Genomic DNA, 23,414 nt, shown 5'->3' on the forward strand with positions numbered 1-23,414 from the left:
CTGCACAGACGACATGATGATCCATACCGAATTTGTCATTAACAGGTGATTTCAGACCAATTCACATCTTGATTTGCTTGACTCTCACACCTCACCTGACTGTTACGTTAGCTCCTTGACTCTGAGGTGACATCAACTTAAAAATGGCCAGAATAAACACAACAATCGTGGCATCTACTACCACAAAGACCCATGTTGTGTCTCAAATCTGATGCTTCTGTACTAACACTTAATATAGTGCATAAGTGTGACAAATGCAGTGCACTATGAGTACCAAGATGGTTTCAGTCAAAACAGTCAAAGGTTAAGTGTGGATCTATGGACACTTGTCACCCTCAACGATCGCCATCATGGCTCCGTAGCAGAATGGGAGGGACCACCTATCAAACAGGAAATGGCAGCAGAGGATGTTGTTACTAAAGTGAACATTGTTGCGTTATACTAATGTAAATACCACCATCCCCCCAACGTCAATTACTAGCATTCTCCCAGAATGTGTACAGTTTTCTACCTGTTGTTCATGTATAGATTTTTTTCTGTTGTTTTTCTCAATAATAATAAAAAAAAGATACCAATGTAAATTATACATTACATTATACATACATTTAATGCACTAAGCACTACGCATCACATATAAACCAACAGTGGGTTTATTGGGTTAATTTAACAGTCTATAATGATTTGTTTCACTAACCTATTGTAATGTGTGCACTGCGTAAGTAAGTACACAGTGTAGTAATGAAAGTATGTGATTTCAGACACAGCACCAGACTTTAATACCAGATAGTGACCTCCAGTACACCTACTAGTGATGCTCATCGCCAGCAGGTAAAAAGAAGAAGTGGAACAGCCTCCACACACAGGACAGCAGGGGGGTTAAAGGAACAGTTCCACATTTTGGAACATGTGCTTATTTGTTTTCATGCATTAGATAAGGATCCAGTCTCATGTCTGTAAGGCAAATACTGCTAGCAGCTGGTTAGCTTAGCCTAGCATAAAGACTGCAAAGAGAGGGAATATGTTTCATGTTTGATCCAAACAAAAAGTGAAGTGTTAAAATACCATATAGTGATTTTATGGGGGTTGTCGTCACTGTGAGCTTGCCAAGCAACCAGTGGAGAATAGTTACTGCGCCTAGCAAAGAAATAGTACCGCACTTAACTTACAACTTGTCATTAGAATCAGCTGTCCTGCAGTATACTGTAGTGCAGTATATTTTGGAGCATGTGGTTTTTTTTTAGAAAGACAAAAACAGCAGTGTGAGAGGACTGGACATAACATACTGGGAGGAAACATTGCCGAAAATAGACTGAATTAAAAAAGAAGGCTAAAATGTCCGAGACTCGGTAACAGTCAGGAGAATTTAGGAAACCTCTTAGATGAGATGAGGACTGCAACATGGAATGAAACAGCAGATTTAGATGCTGTTGACACAATACTGACTCAATACTTACAATATACTATGAACTGAATCATTGGGAAATTTTTATAGATGCCAGAAACACCCACACAGACTCACACGGAGTCCCAACTGTGAGACTCAACATAAATAAACTTGGTCCAGTGAACTGTGTCAGAGTTCATATCATCAGTCTTATTTTCACTACGACACAAAGTCATTAATAACAAGATCGGAAAAATTTGACTGTTTACTTACGCGCATGTGTGTGTGTGTGTGTGTGTGTGTGTGTGTGTGTGGGACCATATGTTGAATCAGTAATGAGCTACAGTACATGCCCGCAGCAGTTTACTGTGTGTGTGTGTGTGTGTGTGTGTGTGTGTGTGTGTGTGTGTGTGTGTGTGTGTGTGTGTTGTCCCACAGGCAACACAAGCTGTTACTGAGGATGATGCCTTCGGACACACACAAACACACACAAACACACACACACACACACACACACACACACACACACACACACACACACACTCAAACAAGGTCGTGTTTCCATCACTTCAGAGGATGTGACTCACACACTGAGACTCTTTACTAGCTCTCAGTGTTTCGGAACACAGTCAAATGATCCACAAATACTTTCAAACTCTGTTAAAATGTCCCATAACTCCACACCAATCACAGTGTGGGTGTGTTTAATCAAATCAACCAATGAGCTTATCTTACATTCATTTAGGATTGGTCCAGTTCAACTTACGATGCTCTGAACTTAAGCCCTTTTCTGACTGATGGAATATGTAACATTTCTGGCTTCATCTAACTTTTAAGAGCACTGTGTTTGTTCAATTTTTGGCACATAGTGTACAAGAGAAGATGTATGATTGCTGGAGAACAGTTGAAAAGTTTAATTATCTGAAGAGAGAAGAGAGTTTTCCAGTTTCACAGGCTGCATCAATAATGTATTTTATTTTATAGTCAGAGCCTTAGTTAATCTGTGAAGTACTGTGCTGGATATTCATGTGTTCATCCATGCAGTTTGGATGGATAAAGGTAGACAATGTAGATTCACTGCAAGATAAGTCTACAAAGACAAATCCCACATACTGATCTGACACGAGAAGAAACTGCTTGATAACATTGTAAAATCATCTCATTCACTGTATTTCATAGCTTATTAAACTGGTCTTAGTATAGATGATTCTTATGTGGGGAACTTACTACAGTGAATAAGATCTCCTTCTAATGTGCTTTCAATGGGAGGGATGGAGGACTAAATCCACAGTTTGTCCACACAGTCATTTAAAAGTAGATGATGAGCTTCTATTGAGCTTCATCAGTGTGAGTTAGTCATATCAAGTGATATCTGATACATTTACAGTCTTTTTACCATCAGATTCCCTCTTAGTGTTTCCTGTTGAGCTGTGGTGGAAGTATAGTAACAAAAAGAGGGACGTGGGCACATCAAGCTGTGGGAACATAGAGATGCTTGTGGGTTATCGCACTATGTTTGAAAAAGATGGATGCACCAACACTGAGAATGCGGCTCAAAGAGCTTTGGGACTGTATTGTTCTGAGAAGACTAACTTACATTGCTAAGGGCAAATGGAAAAACTTTGAACCATATATGAATACCATGAAAGATGGAAATGTAGACTTTATCTGAAAAGAAATTGTAAGCCATGAAGGGAAACATTTAGTTTAAAGTGTTTTCTGTCTGATACTGGTGTAAGTTGAGTGTAAATGTTTGTATGTATGTCATTCTGGTAGTATGTTTTCATTTTGGGCTATTTTGCTTTTATTGAGATAGTATCTGGCAGAGATGTTGACAGGAAGCGGGGGCGGGGGGGGGGGGGGTGACCTGCAGCATAGGAGCATAGGTCTATGGCTGGATTTGAACCAGGGACGCTGCGATTATACTTGGGGGGGGGGGGGGGGGGGGGGGGGGTGACATTCCATTGTAAGTGTATTATGAAGGGATTTTCTAATAGTCAGTATGAACAGGAGGAATGATTACAGCAAGATAAACACACTTAATGTTCAACTGGGCTACTGGCTCATTTTTTAAGTCACACTTGAGAAATTGTGAACTTGTCCTTTAATATCTTTCTGCATGCAAAAGCAAACGTCTGTCACTGCTAACAGCTATGGTATGATGACAGTGTTTCTGTCTTCATGTTTGCATATGTGTGTATTCAGTTGAGTTATTTTCAGTCTTTTATGGTTTGGACGAGCAGAGAATGATGACTGAGCCTTCACACTTTTAACTAAACACAGCAGGATTTATACTGCTGTGTCTCAAAGCCCACATGACACCACATGGAGAGCAGTCAGCGGTCAGCTTACGTTTCCTTCATGTTTCTGAAGATGGATGAACATGGAGCTGCAAGAGAAGAGCTGACTGATATAGAACTTTACATAATTTATCTAAGAAACAGATCTCTACATGCCTTATATGCAACATTTTTTGGAAATACACTTATTGACTGTGTTGCTGAGTGAGATGAGAAGATGTCATACAGTGAATATGAAGTTCAAAGAGAGTAATTACATAGAAGAAGGAGCCAGCATCAAGCACAAAGACAGTGGTTTTACAGGGTGTTATGTGTGGGACTATTTCCTGGAGCCAGCATGAACTCCTGTGTAGTCTCATAAGCAGCAGCCCAGTAAAAGAGAGGCATATCTGTCCAATGTGCCATCATAATGATGTAGATGAAAATGAGTTCCATTTTGTTTTCTATTTTCATTTCTAGATGGAACCATGGCATACATTGTCTGTTTGACATTGTGTGCCTAAAATATTAAAGTAGATTTACAGTATAATATCTAAACATACTGTCCTCAGTCCCCAGCCAGCACGGACATGTGGGCCCCATGAAGGCTACAATTGTCTTATTTGTGTCTCATTAAATCAGTGGTACACATATGTAGCACTGTCCAGCTTCTATCTGTGGACATGTTGGTATGAGCAGAATACAGCTAAGTATGTTTTTATTAACTGGTATTACTTCCAAACAGGAACAATTCAAACTCAGGTGTTACGTCATTCCCAGCTCAGAGTTCCGAGTTCCGAGTTAAATGGAACACAGCATAAACTCAAGTGTATCACTCTCAGGATTTACAGGCTGTTTGTTTCCTGGATCACGAGGCAGATCAGGGGTGTCAAACTCATTTTAGTTCAGGGGCCACATACAGAAGGGCGGACCAGTAAAACCATTCCATAAAAACTTATAATAACCTATATATAGTAATATATATATATGTTTAAAATACATCTTATAACTTTACTGTTACAAACCATTTAGGGTTACCCTGGTAAGAGACACTGATAAAGTCAGTTATCTCAGGTTGGACTTCCACAGGAAGATCAGAAGCCTTGACTGTGAATAGTGGCAGTGTGCTTTATTAAAAAATGTTGTTACTTTTTTACAATTTTCATACTTTCATACTTTACCCAGTGGACTGGACCTCTGCGGGGGCAGATTCTGGCCCATGGGCCATATGTTTGACACCTCTGATCTAGTTAAACATTTGTTAATTGTCAGTCTGATCAACAAAAGAACCAAAAACAACTTTCTTCATTTATTGGAAAGATTGATTTTTCTCCCTGTTAGCTATTATTATAGATGGATGTAATATGTTATAATTGATCAAATGAACATAAGGAAGCATCTGTCTGTCAGCATGAGACACATTTTTAACTCATTTATATTTTACATCATTTGAAACTTCCTGAGCGTCAGGTTTGACCAGTTATTTTTTTCTAACTTTTTTTTTCCTGAAACATTTAAGCTTCATAAACAATTTCTATTGTTGGAAAGACACTCTGATCATAATCTGTGTAATGAAATAATCTGTGATTGTTCCTCTTGTTCACAAAGTGACTGAAAGAATGTAAACAGGATTACTTTGAATACATCACACGATGATGTACAACACATGTATCAGTGTGTGCAGTGCAGGAGATAAAACACAGAATGGCTTCCAGTTCCTCTGTTGACGTGCATCACATGACGGATGGACACGTATGATGTTCTGTCCTCCACCTTACAGGAGGAGATGCAACATTTTTTAACTCATATCAGCTCCTTCCTGCCCACCCACCACCCCCCCAGAGTCCTTGGTGATGATGTCACATCCTGTCTGGAACAAGAGCCATTGTGCTCCTCAGGAAGTGAACTTCCCTGCCGACAACCTGTTCTTCCTTCTGAGGGTCAATCAGTGCAGTCTGACTAAAGCAGGAAGAAGATTCTACACCCAATTCCATCACATAGATACAGAACTTTACACGCAAAATATGAGCTCATAAAATATGATGTACTATTACACATTAAACTACACTTAACCAGCTGTGACATTTGTTCTGACCATTGTTCTGAAATATGAGTAATCAATTTATTTGAGATATTTTAAGTACATTTTTTGGACATTATCAGTTCTTTACTTGTACTACAGTCTTTATGCCCCCCCCCCCCACACACACACACACACACACACCTCAGCTCATCATTTTCAGATAGTTATTTTTGAGTTTGATAGTGTGCTGTAGAATGAATGCTTCATATTTACAGTGGTGTGTGTCTGATTAGATGTGAAGTTGGCTGGTTATGGAACAACACAAAGGATAAAGAGAGTGTTTGATCTGTAGACAATGCTTCTCTGTGTTCTGACAGTACCAACATAGGTCAACATAGCAGTGGCACAATACAGGTAGAGCTGCAACAAATAATGATCTTTATTATCAATATGTGCTCATATGTGCTCATTATTTTGTCCATTAACCGTTTAATCAATAAAATGTATAAAGTAGTGAAACTCACCCTTATGGTATCTCACAATTAATATTGTTTCTTTTTTGTTGAACCAACAGTCTAAAAACACAGATATTCAGTTATGAATGACAAAGAAAAAACATGACATCATCACATTTGAGAAGCATATTTGCTTAAAAAAAAAACCAATAGTCTAATTATCACAATAGTTGCTGATCTAACCTGTCGATCCACTGACCAAATTATTGACCAATGACTGTAGCTTTAAATACAGAGTTAGCTTTACCCAGTAGCCATGAGCTAGAAAACAGTAATATCAAATATAAAACAATAGCACTATCACAGGGTCAAGTGTAAGATGAGATAAGATAAACTTTATTGTCCTGAAGGAAATGTGTGTTTGGCTAAAAACTGATGAATACAGCTGCACATAAACAACATGTATGACAGACACAGTGAACTTAATAAAATAATAGAGTTGACATGATTTAACAGTATTCAATGAGGTAGGAGAGTTGCATATTGCATATAGTTGAATATTGCATGTATTCCTAATTAAACATGGACATGAAATTACAATAAACTATATCAAATTATTTCAGTGTGTGTGCTGCCTTAAAGACACATTAAATAGGTCATAAATGTATTTCTAAAAAAGGTGTAAAAAGCATTTCAACCATTTAGATTTGAATTGTGGAGCTAGGCTTCACAAACTGTGTTTCAACATTTCTGTGTTCAGGATTTAGTGGGCAGGTCTGAAAATGATTAGCATAAACCCCGCCCCTGCTGCTGTAGAGGTATAAATACATTCAGCACACACTACTACTACTACAGTCTACAGTTAGCCAGTTAGCTGAATTAATCGTGTTTTGAATTGCATCGTTTAATTGAATTGTTTAAAATCCTGTTATTTTCCATTTGAAGGCAGTTTTAAGCCCATAATGTAAAGCATTTCTTACCAGAGTGTCTTAACTGGGAATCAATCACGGCTCTGCTGCGACTCCCACACTCCAAAATGGTCCTTTGGTGGAGCTGAGGCTGGCTTGGCTGCACCTGGGTGTTTAGCGTGGAGGTGCTAACTCAAACTCCACGTACTCCGGTGGTAGTTAAACTCCGTTTGACACAGGTTGCATTTTACTTTTGACTTGTCAACTGAAGCGTCTGGAAGTGTTTTAAAGTTAAACAAGCCGTTCAAAAGTCCAGTAGCTCTCTTACTTTCCATCAGCGTGGTAGGTTTACTGCAGGAGGCCACTTCAAAGCATAGCGCTACTAGAGGAGCCGTCTACGGGGGAGTAGAAGGGACAAAAAGGCTTGACACATTAAAATGCGATTAAAAAAAATTAACGCGTTATGGATTGCATTAATGTAATCACGATTAACACGTTAACGCTGACAGCCCTAATAAATATACATCTTATCTCTATCTTATCTAATTCTAATGATACTACTACTACTACTACCACTGCTGCTACTACTACTAATAATTATAATAATAATAAATAAAGCTTACAAATAGAGTGAACAAAGCAACTTTGGATGTTGTTCTAAAACCTTAAAAGCTTTTCTCTTCATAGATGAGTGTGTTCTGCAGAGAGGTTTCATTAAGGAAGCTCTGATGAATATCAATATCATTTACCTCATTGTGGTTTCAGTGGTTGCCATGATCCCACAGTGAGCCAGTGATGCAATTCGAGAATGAGTAACAGACTACAGCAGATAGCTCTCTCTCTCTCTCTCTCTCTCTCTCTCTCTCTCTCTCTCTCTCTCTCTCTCTCTCTCTCTCTCACTCTCTCGCTCGTTCTCTCTGTGTGTCCTCACTGCTGGCTGCCATCATGTTTACATTGGAAACTAAGGAGGGAGCGGCCACCACTTCTTGCTGCCATAAAGTACACATTGTAAAGTTCTAATAAGGTCGGCTTCACAATTTTTCAAGTCTGTCTTAACCCCTTACATACTGTTCAGGTCCAATCTGACCCATTTTGACATTTGACATCTGTAAAATCACCCCAAATGTTCTTTTACTTTTACTACTTTTATTTAATGACTTGTCCTACAAATGTTTGTCCATTAAGACGGTTCTGGGTCAAATGATCTCTGTATCTATTGCCATGTGTTTTAGTGAAATGAATAGTTCATAGTTTTAATAAGATAGTAGTTTTTATGATGTAGCAGTGAAGACTGATGGTTCTAATGCTTATACAATAAACCCCACACTTCCATAAAGTTATAAAATACATTTCCATCATTATTGCTATGTTATATTTTCATGTCTTAGGTAAAATAGGACATGATATTGTGTGATAGATGTTTATGGTGTAAAAGCTAAAAAATACACTCTCTCTGCTCTCTGAAACATGAATCAAGGTTTAATCACATTTACTGATCAGTCAGATCAACTATTGATGCTTTCTAAACACATCTGTGGTTCAACACTTGGTATAGACACTTTTTATGAGGAGATTCTTGGACTGGGTCAAAACCCAGAACACAGTGCGAGGCTGTAGAATATGAACAGCATGTGAGGGTCAGGAGCCCAAATGAATAATGAAACCCGTTTCTCTTGCTGTAATCATTCCTCCTGCACCATAAGGTATGGGGTTCATACCGACCATTAGAAGATTCCTTCATAATGTACTTACAGTTGAAGTGATGGAGGACTAAATCCACAGTCTATGAAGCTTCATTGCATTGAAAATTCAAAAACAGCATTTATTTTTTTCGCACTCTCTGTTTTATTTACTGATAATTGGTTGAAAGTCTGTGATGAATCACAGAAAAATATGAATTCTTCAGTAACTCTTTCAGGACAAATATTCTTTGTGTGAACTTGAAGTGAACACAGTTAACAACAGCTGTTCAACATTTCAAACCACTTATGAAGTCATTGTTTACTGCGTCCAGACCAACGCTGAATTAAAACACAGCTACTTCTACAGAAGTAGCTCTTGTGGAGAATTGACTTGTAGTGAATATTTACACAGAAGAGCTGAAGGATTAGTTCAGATCTGAATAGCTAACTGCTACCACAGAAGAAGAGTTACATGGTGATATACTGATACAGGACTACTGTACTGTAAATCATTCAGCTTTTATTCTATCATCATGTCTGTGGTATCTCTTTGACAGCTGAGTTTTTTGTTGATTTCAGTCAGTCAATCAAGCTCAACAGTGGTGCTTTGAGCTAAATGCTAACATCAGCATGCTAACTCAAATTGAGAAAGCTAACATGCTAGTGATTTTCAGATAGGCTATTGGGTTTAAAATAGGAGTTCACAATTTTTCAAGTTTGTCATAATTCAACGGTCAGGAGCCTAAATGAACATTAAAGCTGTTTTTCTTGTTGTAATCATTCAAGCTCAACAGTGGTGCTTTGAGCTAAATGCTAACATCAGCATGCTAACATCAGCATGCTAACGTTGTGTTCCAGAAGTTGGACATCAGAGATGGGAATGACGTCATACCTAAGTTTGAATTGTTCTGGTTTAAGAAGTCAGGAAACCAGTTGTAGCCAGGTTAGCTACTGATAGCAAAACCAGTTGATAAAAACACATTTAGCTGTATTTTGTTCATACAAACAGCACAGCAACATGTCCACAGATAGAAGTTGAGCAGTGCTGTGTGTACCACTGATTTAAAAAGTGCTATAACTTTCACACTGTTGATGCACAGGGCAGCCATGTTGGGTTTTGAGGTTGGGACTGGTGGGCCATGTTCGACTTTCCAAGTCGGAAATCCAACTTCAGTTGGCATTCCAGTTGAAATTTTCAACATCCTAGTTCAAATGGTATGCACCATAAGGTATGGGGTTTAAAGGATGGGTTCACATTTTTTTAAAGTGTTTTAAAACATTGGTCAGGTGCTTAAATGTGCACTGAAACCTGTTTTTCTTGCTGTAATCATTCCTCCTGTTTATACTGACCATTAGAAAATCCCTTCAATGTGCAGTAATGTACTTAAAAGTTGATCTGAAGCTAATATGAAGCTTCAGCATCCAAATGAGTCAAATCTTCATCTTCTATGTTTCAACGTTACAGTGTTTTTAGTACCAAAGTCTTTTTGTTACTATACTTCCACCACAGAGAAACAGGAAACACTAAGAGGGAATTTGATGGTAAAAAGACTGTAAATGTATCAGATATCACTTGATATGACTAACTCACACTGATGAAGCTCAATAGAAGCTCATCATCTACTTTTAAATGACTGTGTGGACAAACTGTGGATTTAGTCCTCCATCCCTCCCATTGAAAGCACATTAGAAGGAGATATTTTAATAGTCAGTATGAACAGGAGGAATGATTACAGAGAGGAAAACCTTGTTCACTGTTCATATGAAAACCTGACTGCTGCTTTAAGATACACTTGAAACACTGTGAACATATCTTTTGATAGACCGGCCTATAATTAGCCCACACTTGGACTGCTGGACAATAAGGGATTAAGAGTGTTTACATCCGTTTAACATGTATTGTATCACTAAGGTATTGTTTGTTGTAGTGTACAGTCATTGACAGTACACTACCAGGTCCTGTTGTCATGTTATTAAACTGTTATGAACACTGACTGAGTTCATTTTTCAGGCTGTTTAATTAACACCTCAGAATCACATGACAGCCTGTATGAACCTTAAATGAACACTGAGGACTTTCTTCTGTCTGTTAACCTGCAGCTTCATTAAGCTAACGAGCAGCAATTAATTATGTTAATGAACGGCCGTTAAAATCTCTCCTGGAGGGAAACTGATAGTCTGTTAATGAGCTGAAGGCTGAGATATGCAATCTGATTGGCTCAAACAGGCGTTAGAGTGTGTGTGTGTGTGTGTGTGTGTGTGTGTGTGTGTGTGTGTGTGTGTGTGTGTGAGCGGTGGTAGTTGTGGGGGGATGGGGGGGTTTCATGCTGAATTTTATCTCTCTGTGGCCCTGACCTGCTTATCTCTGACAAGTACACACACACACACACACACACACACACACACACACACACACACACACACACACACTTCTCTCTGTGACCTCCTGTGGTGTGTGTGTGTGTGTGTGGAGGAAGTTGTAACGGGCTCATCCCTAATGAAACTCCTGTGTGTACATGTGTGTGTGTGTATGTGTGTCAGCTGGAATGAAGTTGGATTTCTGTTGATAGACAATTTAACAGCAGGCCCCAGAGGTCCTCATAAACCATTAAAGCCAAAAAACATTATAAAGCAGTATAATGTGTTCATTAACTAAACAGAGCAGGTAATGTGCAGTTTGGAGATTAAAACCATTTAAACCAAAGATAGACCCACAACCATCTAATGGCATTAACACTGAAGTTAGAGGATGCTCAGATAGCCTATTGATTAAAACATATACTGTATAACTGCAATGCCAACACTTTCATTTTACTCATGTTTCCTGACTCTCTCTATACTTTACTATCAATTCAATGTAAACATGCCCAAAATAAAATCTAAAAGAAGACAAAAGACCCCATCAAAGTTAGACCCACAATCAATTAATCACACACCTTTGCTGTCATTCATGCTGCTTAGTGCAGATTTCTGTGGCTTAGGAGGTAACCTATTGGATGATTGGAGGTTTGATTCCCAGCTCCTTCAGTCCACATGTTGATGTGTGTGAATGGGTGAATGTGACATTTAGTGTAAAAATCACTTTAAGTGGTCAAAAACTAGAGAAGTGCAATATAAGTACAGTTACATCCACAACTGTGAAGTCAGACTGACGATCGTCTAATGTATGCAGTTGTATTTAAATGATCTTCACATTCAGTCTGAGCAAATGTAATCATACTAACAGTCCAGTTATAGCTGTAGTCCTGTAGAAGTTAGACCCACACCACACCTAATCATTCAATCACACATATATACATGTATATTCACAACCACTTCTTTCCATTGCCATCTTTCTGTATACATAGACTAGTGTGTGTGGTGTGACTCAATTTAACCTAAGTTGCACTTCAGCATCACAGTTAGACCCACACATATCTCATCACTTGTAGTTTGCATCACCATTAGCAAATGTGCATGTTTGCAACCTTGCATCAACTTCCACTGACTTTGCACACAATCATACATAGTCTTCAATTAAACTTTATGTTCATTATGAAAACACTGAATTTGTCTGTGTTCATTTCAAAAAGCCTTTTCATTATTATAACTTTTTTACATGATTTTTTTTACATGATGATGTTTTTAACCTTCACCTACTGTTCATTCTTCTGACTCATAATTAGTATCTACATCATTTCACATTAATCAGTCATTCATACATGTCTGATTAATCCTTCTGTTTGATTAATGTTATAGAAAAATGCATTGATAATTAGTATATTATGGCCCAGGAGAACATTTTACATAATTTGAATACTGATTTTTTTTTTTAAATGAACACAGGTCAAACTCATACATTAGCATATGTTAAAATGTGTATCAGCTGCACAAAAATGATGCATTTTATTTCCATGTTTGTAAACTATGGGTCACATTAGGAAAAGTCCAGTTAAAGGAATGTGTGTATGGTGTTTATACAGCTGTCAAATGTAAAAATAGGTCAAATTTGACCCTGAAGGGTTAAATCAACACTGTAGCCCACAAATACATGTTTTTGTTTTTTTTCCCTTAAAAGAACTGGAATAAAAGTCATGAAATAAAAAAACTGTTAAAAACTGTGGAGCTACATTAATAACGATGTTTCTAATTATTCCTGACCTTTATGACAAATCAGAGTTTCTTTCCATTGACTGGGATCCTCATCGCTCATCTCATGTGGGACGGGGAACGATGATGTCATTGCAAAGAGGACAGAGACTGCAGTGTGATGTCTTAACAAGGCTGTTAACTACAGAACACACCCTCTCTCTCTCACGCACACACACACGCTCACATTAACAGCCGAGTTCTCTCCCGCAGCTCTCTGACTGTTGCTGATTCATTAACACCTCTGCTGGAGGTGGACTGATGCTTCATGTTATAGAACTGCTCTCTATTAGCTTCCATCCTCTAAAGCGTGTGTGTGGTTGTGTGTGTTTGTCAGGCGGTATCTAACACACACAGCTGTAATTCATCATGAAATAATCTTATCTGCTCAGAGGAAGTGCCACTGCGGTTGAGTGCAGGCTTCTGGCCACATCTGTTAGCTCATCTTGATCTGTTGTGGAGTTGTTTGTGCTGTGTCAACTTCAAACTGTCCTCCCAACCAGCAAACTATAAAACATGTTATTTAGAACTGCTCTGCAAACCATGACACTCTTATTTATTGGTGCCTTCCAAAACTGTTACAAATCACCGCTGCAAAACTGCTTTCGGATTGGTCACTGCTATGGTTACGGGACTCAGTTTCAGCCTCGTCATACGTGTGATAGAGCCATCTTTCTTGTAACATCATTATCAAAGTGCTGCTGCTATTTCCCGCTACTTTGGTCTCTCCTTCAGTGATCATGTGGAAATAGTCTAAATGTCCCAGCACAGTACTGCACTTAAATGACATCTCCATTGGACAGACATTTGGCTCTAAAGTGAACATTTTCAGTGACTTTGGTCTCTGAAAGAAGAGATGCTGCTAACAGAGTCTTCCTCACTTCCTCACCATCACTGATGTACTTTTTTTGTGGTTGTTATCTCATTTTAGTGTTGTTCAGTACGTTCAGAAGCTTTCCTGTCTGCTTGCTAGTGCGGTAAATGCTGTGACATGTTCACTTTAATCTGTGGTTGCACATCTTCTCTCTTGCAGAATATGCTAATTTGAAGAGATTAAGATAATTTGCCTGTTATCAGTTTCTGCTCTGACTTGTAATACGTTTTCATCCTTACCAGAATGTGCTGAATAAAAACCCAGCCAGCATGTCCATGTGGGCCCCATAAGGGTTACATTTTAGCTGCAAAATATGGGTCCCAAGTGGATTTGTCTGCAGTTTCCATGGTGACCCCACCTGTGTTTGTCCATATGAGCTTCAAGTGGGTTCTGACTGGGTTTCAGGAGGGGCCCAACTGGGTGAGGCCCATGCAGGCCCCATATTTACCCATGAGTGGGATCAGAATGGACCTTAAATGGGGCCCATTTAGCCAGGGGACCATGTTTCTGAAACAATATGGGGCCCGTACAATTTGCCCTGTTTATGCCCATGTCCACTTTGCCCACTTACATCCTTTATGGGGCCCATGTTAATGAAACAATGTGGGGGCCCATGCCCACTCAGTACCCACATAGCCCCCATTTACCCATGGGCCCCGCATGGACATGCTGGCTGGAAATATGCTATGAAGTCAAATTAATCTTGATTTATTTTAGTCACATTGAACACATTTAATCATCTTATTTCTAGAGTCTGGACTGGACCAGAGTGGCATCAGTACGTCAGACACTTTATTTTGATAATCCTGATGCCTGACTCAGAGAAGGAATCAGTCTGATGATTGGTGTTTGGTGTCATCCTGTCATGTGACCTAAATACCTCCAGGACCTTAAACTTATGACTGAAAACAGCCTGTGGTGTAAGAAGCAGCTCAACAGTGGACTGACCTCTTTCTGCTGTTTGTCCTTCAGGAGTCACAAAAATCACATGATGACCTGGATGCAACATGGCGGTCACATGGCACGCACACACACACACACACACACACACACACACACACACACATAATCAGATCATGGCCAGTTTTTGGGGACATTACATAGATTTAGATTTATTCCTGGAGACTTGGAGACACGGCCAACCCCAATTAACTCATCCTAAGTCTAAAATTTGTCCCCAAAATAGTCTAACACAGATCTCTCTCTCTCTCTCTCACACACACACACACACACACACACACACACACACACACACACACACACTCATATACAGGAACTGCCCACAGATAAACACTTTGATCCAGAGCAACAACACTGATCGATTACGTTTCTGCTGTCCACATGACTTCTTCATGGACTTCCATGACATTTCCTGAATAGTTACCTGATGATGATGGTTTCTCATTGGAGGATGACTCCACACCTGACATATGAAACTGCCCTCTTCACACCCAATGAGTGCTCTCTCTGTTAAGGTAGCAGGACAGAAGGTCTCGCAACATGAGATGTAGTGTGTGTCCGTGTCTCTCCCTGTTTATTCTATCAATATACAATCAAAAGCTTCACGATCTGGCTAGTAAATATAGTGAAGGTAGGCCAAATAACAAACTGAGACATGTTATTTGTCTATCATTTTCTTACTAAATAAAATACATATAGATGAAACTCTCAGCAACATATTTCACATTCCAATGAATGCTGAAATGTTCACAGTGACACAATCTGAGACCAATTCACAAATATCAAGCATGTTTGACAGACTGACATCAGCTCTGTGTGAAATAATGTAGCCTTGTCATTCATTTGCAAAGATGAAACAGTGAAAATCTTCTTAAGTTGTATATGTGTGTGTATCTCGTGTGTACTACAAAGTTCTGTGCAGTGTTTCAGCATCTGATAAAACTTTAAATACATTAATCTGTAACTCCAACTGAGCTTTATGGGTTATATTTCATTGTCTCGCCAGTACAACCCACCACCTTGTGCTGTTGGACTCATTATATTGTATTCATTTGAATGGGGGTCTGTTTGCACGGTGGACGACTCAGGATCATCTGGTAAAAAACGATGAACCCAGTTCAACTTTTGCTGCAAATGTGGCATCATCCAGCATCTGCAGTGGCTAATCACACACATACACACATTCCTGGAGCATTACTGGTGTTTGGAAATGATGAAAAATTAAATACCGGTAATTGAGAGTTGTTCAATTCTGTCCATGAGTACTACAAAGAGAATTTCATGTCTCGATGGTACCTGAGGCAACACACTCCCACCAAAGCAGTGAACGCCCCACTTCATCTGTTTGAGTTTTAAAGTCCGTGTAAAGTAAGAATAAATATGTGTTCTGAGTTTGACATACTACAGAAAAGTGTGTTGTTAACCACCCTGCCAAATTTGAATGATTAAAAAAATCACCAAATATATGAAATTAGGCTTCAAAGTTGTGTAAAAATCAGCCTCTTTCTCTGCTACCAAACGCTGTGGGAGTGCCTGCCGAGTCTGCTAAAACCCCGCCCCCTACCAAGTGTCACCTGTCAATCAAAGTCACCACCTCTACCAGAAACATGGACGCTATGTCTGAGAGCTTTCTGCTGCTAGCTCGGCAGCTAACTTGGCTGCTAGCTCAGCGGCTAGCTCGGCGGCTAACTCAGCTAACTGGCTAACTGTAGACTGTAGTAGTAGTGTGTGATGAATACCTCTACAGCAGCAGGGGCGGGTTTATACTAATCACTGCCGCGTTACGTAATGCAGCTGTGATTTTCAGACCCGCCCACTCAATCAATCAATCAATCTTTATTTGTATAGCGCCAAATCAGAACAGAGTTATCTCAAGGCACTTTACACATAGAGCAGGTTCTAAACCGAACTCTTCAGGTTTTAACTTTAAAGAGACCCAACATTCCCACATGAGCAACAGTGGCGAGAAAAAACTCTTAACAGGAAGAAACCTCAGAACCAGACTCAGAGTGGGAGAACATCTGCCTCGACTGGTTGGGGTTGAGAGGAGAGAAAATCCTGAAGACAGTAATGTTGAAACACAGTTTGTGAAGCCTAGCTCCACAATTCAAATCTAAATGGTTGAAATGCTTTTTACACATTTTTATACATTTTAATACATTTATGACCTATTTAATGTGTTTAGAAGAAAATGTCTGAATTCACTTTACACGGTTTTTAAGTTAAACACAAAATTCAAACTCAACACAACAGAAAAACATGCATCTAGGTTCAGATGAGTGATGATTATCATTCATTTCTCTGTCAAAAGTGATGTACAAATGTTTTTTTTTATGTGGTCAAAAAATGCTGACATTGCTGCATTAGTTGTGTACAGTTGAGGTTGAAGGTTTGGGGGTTTTTTTGTACAGTTTCAATTTTCTGGACTGAGGAAATGTGTCTGCAGTTGGAAAAAATTGTAGTCACATTTCTTAGAGAAGGGTAGAGGTCAAAGGTCACCACACTTCCAGCTGCTTCCTCTCAGCTGGTATGGGTTGTCCCCATGGCAACTGTACCACACTTCCTCTTTGCTTTTTTTGACAGTGAGGTGGAAAAGTTTTGGCACTCGTTGCTCCCGGTGACAGATGTTGGCTCATCTCTTTCCATCGTTCCCTCTTCCTGTCGTAACAGCGAGTTCCTCCCTGTGAAGACCTCTCCTGTTAAAGGACGTCAAAATTAAAGCACTGATGGATGACCTCTTGTCAAAATCAGAGTTTAGTCCTTAACTTCTGTCAGAGAAAATAATAACATCCTGGATACACACACACATCAACAGCTTTCACTTATACTCTCTGGACAGCTATGGCTCAGCTTCACTCTGATTGGAAAACGGAAGAGAGAGGGTCACTGTGACATTGCAAGCTGCAGTCATCTCTAGAGTAATGAGGCTAGAAATCTCATAAACTCAAACCATCATTAATCCCCAAATTATTAAACCCCTGTGCAATGTACAATAAAATGTATCAATAAGACTCTAAAATGAAGGGTTATGGACAATGGGGTGATGTGCTGTTTTGGATTGGTTGAGGACCAGACATGCCACTACATTTTTAATCATCAATGCATGATATTACATGAGTCTGTACCAGGATGTAAAGGCTGGGGTTAGAGGTTGCTCAGACAGGTAGAGTATAATCCTCCTGATGTTCTACAAGGAAGATTGACTTGACCTGAGGAATCGAGTCCACGTGAACCTTAAAGGTTAGTTGGTTATCAATTATGATGCCAACGTTTTGGGCAGACATTGGGTCTGTTGGAAACCGCATACTTTCCTACTACTCGTACTAACTCTGACGTCATTTGAAGTATGTAGTGTGTTTCAACTGCATAGTATGCAATTTAGAGTATGTGAGAAGTTCCCAAATGGTTTACTAGATTCACCAGAAATGCAGAGTATTCACTAAGAACTGACTACTCACACTCAAATTACCCAAGATGCAACGTAACTTCTGAAAAAACCCAAAATACAAATTACTCGCTAAACAGGTGTTATTTGGACAAATTAGCGTCACATTGTGGATCTAAAGGGCTACTTTACTTTCTTCCTAAAAAGGTTAGAAATGTGGATAAAGTGATTTATTTACAGAGTTAGAGCTAAAATAAAATCAGCTTCAGCCTGATGATTTCAGCTCGGGTAGGAACCAAATGCATTGTGGGTTATTGTGTAGTTTAGTACAGTGTAAATGGTCAGCTTACTATCTGGTAGTTTAGTGTGTAGTGTGTAGAATGGAAGTATATAGTATAGAAGTATGTAGTATGTAGTAAGCGGTGTCGAACACAGCCATTGTAAGCATGAAATGGGCAGATTCAAGCTAGATGTTGATCTGTTGTTGTAGAGAGGGACTGGATGGGATGACAAGGAGCTCGGTCTTAGACAGGTGAAGCTGAAGGTGTCAAGATATTGGTTAGGCATTTAGAGATGTGTCCAAAAACACATCTCTAAGCGGTAATGAAAGGAAGATATGGGTATCATCAGCATTGCAATGGTATGAGAAACCGTGGAAATAGATGATTGCACCAAGTGAGGTGGTGTATATTGAGAAGATAAGGGGACAGATTCAGGGGTGAGCGCTTGGTGCAAGGGCCTTGAGGAACCCCTGTGGATAAGCTGTGTGGTTTAGGCTCTTACTCTGTTTCTCTATCTTTTCAACTGTTAAGGGTTAGGGTTAGGGTTAGGTGTGAGTGTTAGGGTTAGGGTTAGGGTTAGTGAGGGTTGAATGAATGATATTGAATTTATATTGAATGATATCATCACTGGCACAGTACTCACCTGGATCCACTCCTACCTCACCAACTGTCACCAGTTTATCAGCGTTAACAACTGCACCTCCACCACCGCTCCTCTGTCACAAGGTGTCCCCCAGGGATCGGTGCTTGGTCCCCTCCTCTTCATCCTCTACATGCTCCCCCTTGGCAAAATCATCCATCATCACAGTCTCCAGTTTCACTGTTCTGCCGACGACATCCAACTATACATCTCCACCAAAGCCATCACCAACACCACCCACTCCACACTCAGCAACTGTCTCACTGAAATTCAAAAATGGATGCAAAGAAACTATCTCCAACTAAACAGTGACAAATCGGACATCATCATTATTGGTCCCACATCCCACACCAGAACCCCCCAAAACTTCAGCCTCACCTTCAACAACTCCACTCTGTCCTCCTCCCCTCACATCCGGAACCTTGGAGTCATCTTTGACTCCCAACTCAAGTTCTACCGCCACATTAACCACATCACCAGGACCGCCTTCTTTCACCTCAAAAACATCGCCTGTCTCCGCCCCTCACTCATCTTCTCTGCTGCCAAAACCCTGATTCATGCTTTCATAACATCCAGACTAGACTACTGCAACAGCATCTTATACGGTTCATCATCCAAACTCCTCAATAAACTCCAATACATTCAGAACTCTGCTGCCCGCCTGCTCACCCACACCCACTCCCGGGAACACATCACCCCTGTCCTCCAAAAACTGCACTGGCTCCCCATCTCACACCGTACACAATTCAAAATCCTCCTGCGCACCCACAGATCACTTAACAACATGGCCCCCACCTACCTCACAGACCTGCTCCACCATTACACCCCCCCCTTGCCCTACCCCTTCGGACCAAGCGCAAACTTGGGGGGACAGAGCCTTCTCCACTGTCGCCCCCACCCTCTGGAATTCACTCCTCAAACCCATCAGAGACTGTACAGACCCCCATACCTTCAAATCCCTCTTAAAAACACACCTTTTTAAACTGGCTTTTAATCTGTAAACTGTTTTTTATCCTCTTTCCATTTTATGTCTTTTTAACCTTCTACATTGTTTGTTCTTTTCATTTTATGTCTTTTTTACTTGTAAGCGTCTTTTTTTTTTTTTTTTTTTAAGTATATTTTTTTCGGGCTTTTGTGCCTTTAATGTACAGGACAGTGGAGATAGATAGGAAACAGGCAGAGAGAGGGGGAATGACACGCAGGATAAGACCGCTTGGCTCAGGATTTGAACCGGGGGTTAGGGTTAGAATGTATTATTATTATTTTTATTATCAAGGGTGAAATCTTCAGTCAGACATTGGTGGCGCTATGTGGGTATGGGGTTTTAGGCTTATCTTGGATTTTCAACAATTCAAAAATAAAAGTGTCCTGACAGCTCTGATGGAACTCAAGATTCATTAACTACCATCAGATCCTGACTGATCTGGTGTCAATGAAGTTATCACTGCTGAGCCTTGTGGGTAAATGCACACTGCCTGTGTTTCAGTTTGGTGACATACTTATTGTTTCAGCTGCTGTGTGACACTGCAGCCAGCTGTGACACTCAGCCAGCTGTGGACAACAAACAGAACATCAGTACTGATACTTCTCCAAAATCTCAAATACAATTCACTTACACCTGAACATTTTTAATAAGATTCAGACATTAAACTCACATGTGTCATTCCTGTCTCAGTCACATTAATAGCTGCATTTTGATATTTCAGTAGATTATGTTATAGATGTAGAACACTAGAGAAGTAAAAGAAGCAAAATACATGAAAGGTGATTGTAGAGGGCTCTGTGTGCACGCCTCTAATCTCTGCAGTTTTCATTATGGATCGATCTGTGTGCTGAAATGTGGAAAAAAGTCTGAAACACTGGAAACATTTCCACTTACTCAAACAGACACAAAACAAGAGAAAATTGCACTCAGCTGCAAAACTTTAAGGCTCTTGAAATGGGGCAGATTGCAGGTGCAAATGCTGCACAATGCACTCTGCTGTTAGTGGGAACAATCCATTCTGTGTGGATTTGACTCGATATCTTGTTTTGTTTAATAACTACCAAAATCTCTCCAAATGTATCTCAAATTTAACTGGATTTCCACAAAATCTGTAAAGAAAACTAGGAAGTTTCCATCTACTGCTGTTACACACACTGTGACAGTAATGGATGTTACTTATGGAGTTGTGTCATTAAGAAACATAACATAAAACTTTATTGTCCACCATGGTGGAAAATTGTCTTTGGCTCACCAATAACAGACATACAGTACACAGAAATGACATAAGATCCATAGAATCCATAAACTCACTCCACACAGATCTTACATTTTTTTCCCCCTTTGCTGTCATTTTTCATCTCTCAGTGAAGCAGAACCTTTAGTGGACATTTAAGTCACATGCTTCATGTATGTCATCATATATACACTGAGGCTGTTTCCACTTCCATTTGGTCTCTCTCTGCTTTTTTTCAGTAATATTTGGATTTCTTGTTTAATTCTTGGTGTTTCCACTCAGGAAAATGTGAATAAAACAGGTGAATGGAAACACACTTACTTTGCTGAAAACAAGCGGTACAGCTTCTGGACTGGATTACAATGACTGACCAGTGCAGGTATGTAGTCATCCACCTCTACACACATAAATCCAAAAGAGTCCCAATGGAGCTTTAGACTCTCTAAGGTTTGCAAAGTGCACAAGTTATTTAAGAATGGTCTTTATTTTAGTATAGATCAGTAGAAAACCAGACTTACACATATTTGCCACACTGCTGATTCCTAATACACATACAATTCAATATTCAGTTTGGTGTCATTCATGCTGTTTGTTTTATTTTTATAACTTCACAGGATGAAGCGGATAATTTCATTAAATGTGATGTTTACCGAATGCTCTCCTAACAATATCTCCACTGTGTGTCTCTGTTCATTCATCCCTCCCAAACAACAAGCACCCATCCTCTCAACCAGCTGACAGCTGTATTAAGTGTGTGTGTATGTGTGTGTGTGTGTGTGTGTGTGTGTGTGTGTGTGTGTGTGTACAATCTCTATGGTAACAGTTTCCAAAAAAATAAACTAAGCTAATATAAACAAACAGGAAGTGAGACAGAATGGCAGGAATGGGACGTCCTGTAGGAGGACAGTCACAATATTCACCCCCAATAAGAGACTAGAGCTATAGTGAGGTCACTTCCTGTCAGCTCAGGGCCCTTGGAGGGACTATCTGAAAATAGTATCTGGTTTCTATTCAGAAATAAACAGCTTTCTGATGTCAGAGGTTTCTGATGACTGGAGCAACACACACACACACACACACACACACACACACACACACACACACACACACACACACACGCAATTACCCTGTATTATGTTAATGAAGGTATTCATGTGGCTGTGTGTGTATGACTAAACTGTATCCTCACTGTAGAGACGATGTTGATCAAATGATGTTGTTGTTTTCATCATGGTTGCCAGTAGCGATGTTGACATCAGGAAGTAGAACAGCTGGCGTAACTGGAGGCATCGCCACAGCAACGCAGACCCACAATGCCTCTGGAGCAAAACAGCTGTTCTGTCCAGGGGCAAGAGTCCTAGACAGAGACAGGCTGTCTCCTATAGTAGCATGATGCTCTGATATCTTCTTCTAATGAGACAAATCTTCACACAATTTGAATTGAATATGAAGTTTACAATTTATGAAATTTAGTGGAAATGTAACAAAAGTCATTATAATTTTTTACTTAAAGGACAGCCTCACAATTTTTCAAGTCAGTCTTAAAGCAGCAGTCAGGTGTCCATATAAACAGTGAACAATGTTTTCCTCTCTGTAATCATTCCTCCTGTTCATACTGACTATTAAAATATCTCCTTCTAATGTGCTTTCAATGTTAAGTGATGGAGGACTAAATCCAGAGTGTGTCCACACAGTCATTAAAAAGTAGATGATCGGTCTCCGATTATGGCGTGCACGGAGTAGACGCAAATTCTCAGGCTCCTGCCACAGTTTCAGTTTCCACCGATTTAAACTCCAACTTTCTTAAAACACGCCGACTTGACCTCTTCTACTACTTTTACTGTAGTGTTTAGTGTTGCCGGACTGCACATTATGCCTCCTAAAAACGCAAAATACAACAAAGATGAGGACGCACCGACAGCTAGCGATAGCCTAACTGTGGAAGCCATGACGGTGCTACTGGAGCAGCACAGAAAATCTCTTTCCACTGAATTCAAGACATCCCTGGGCACAGTGGATAACAAGCTAGACCAGATCCGCTTGATGGTAGAAGACCACGGCGAGCGTATTTCCTTGCTGGAAACCTTCTCTAACGACGCTGACCAGCGCCTCCAGGACCTGGAATCCCTCTGCTCCAGTCTCCGTGAAGACAACACCAAGGTAGCGGCTAAAGTTAGCGACCTTGAGAGACGCAGA

This window comes from Scomber japonicus, chromosome 11, assembly GCF_027409825.1.
Source record: "Scomber japonicus isolate fScoJap1 chromosome 11, fScoJap1.pri, whole genome shotgun sequence".
Lineage (NCBI taxonomy): Eukaryota > Metazoa > Chordata > Actinopteri > Scombriformes > Scombridae > Scomber > Scomber japonicus.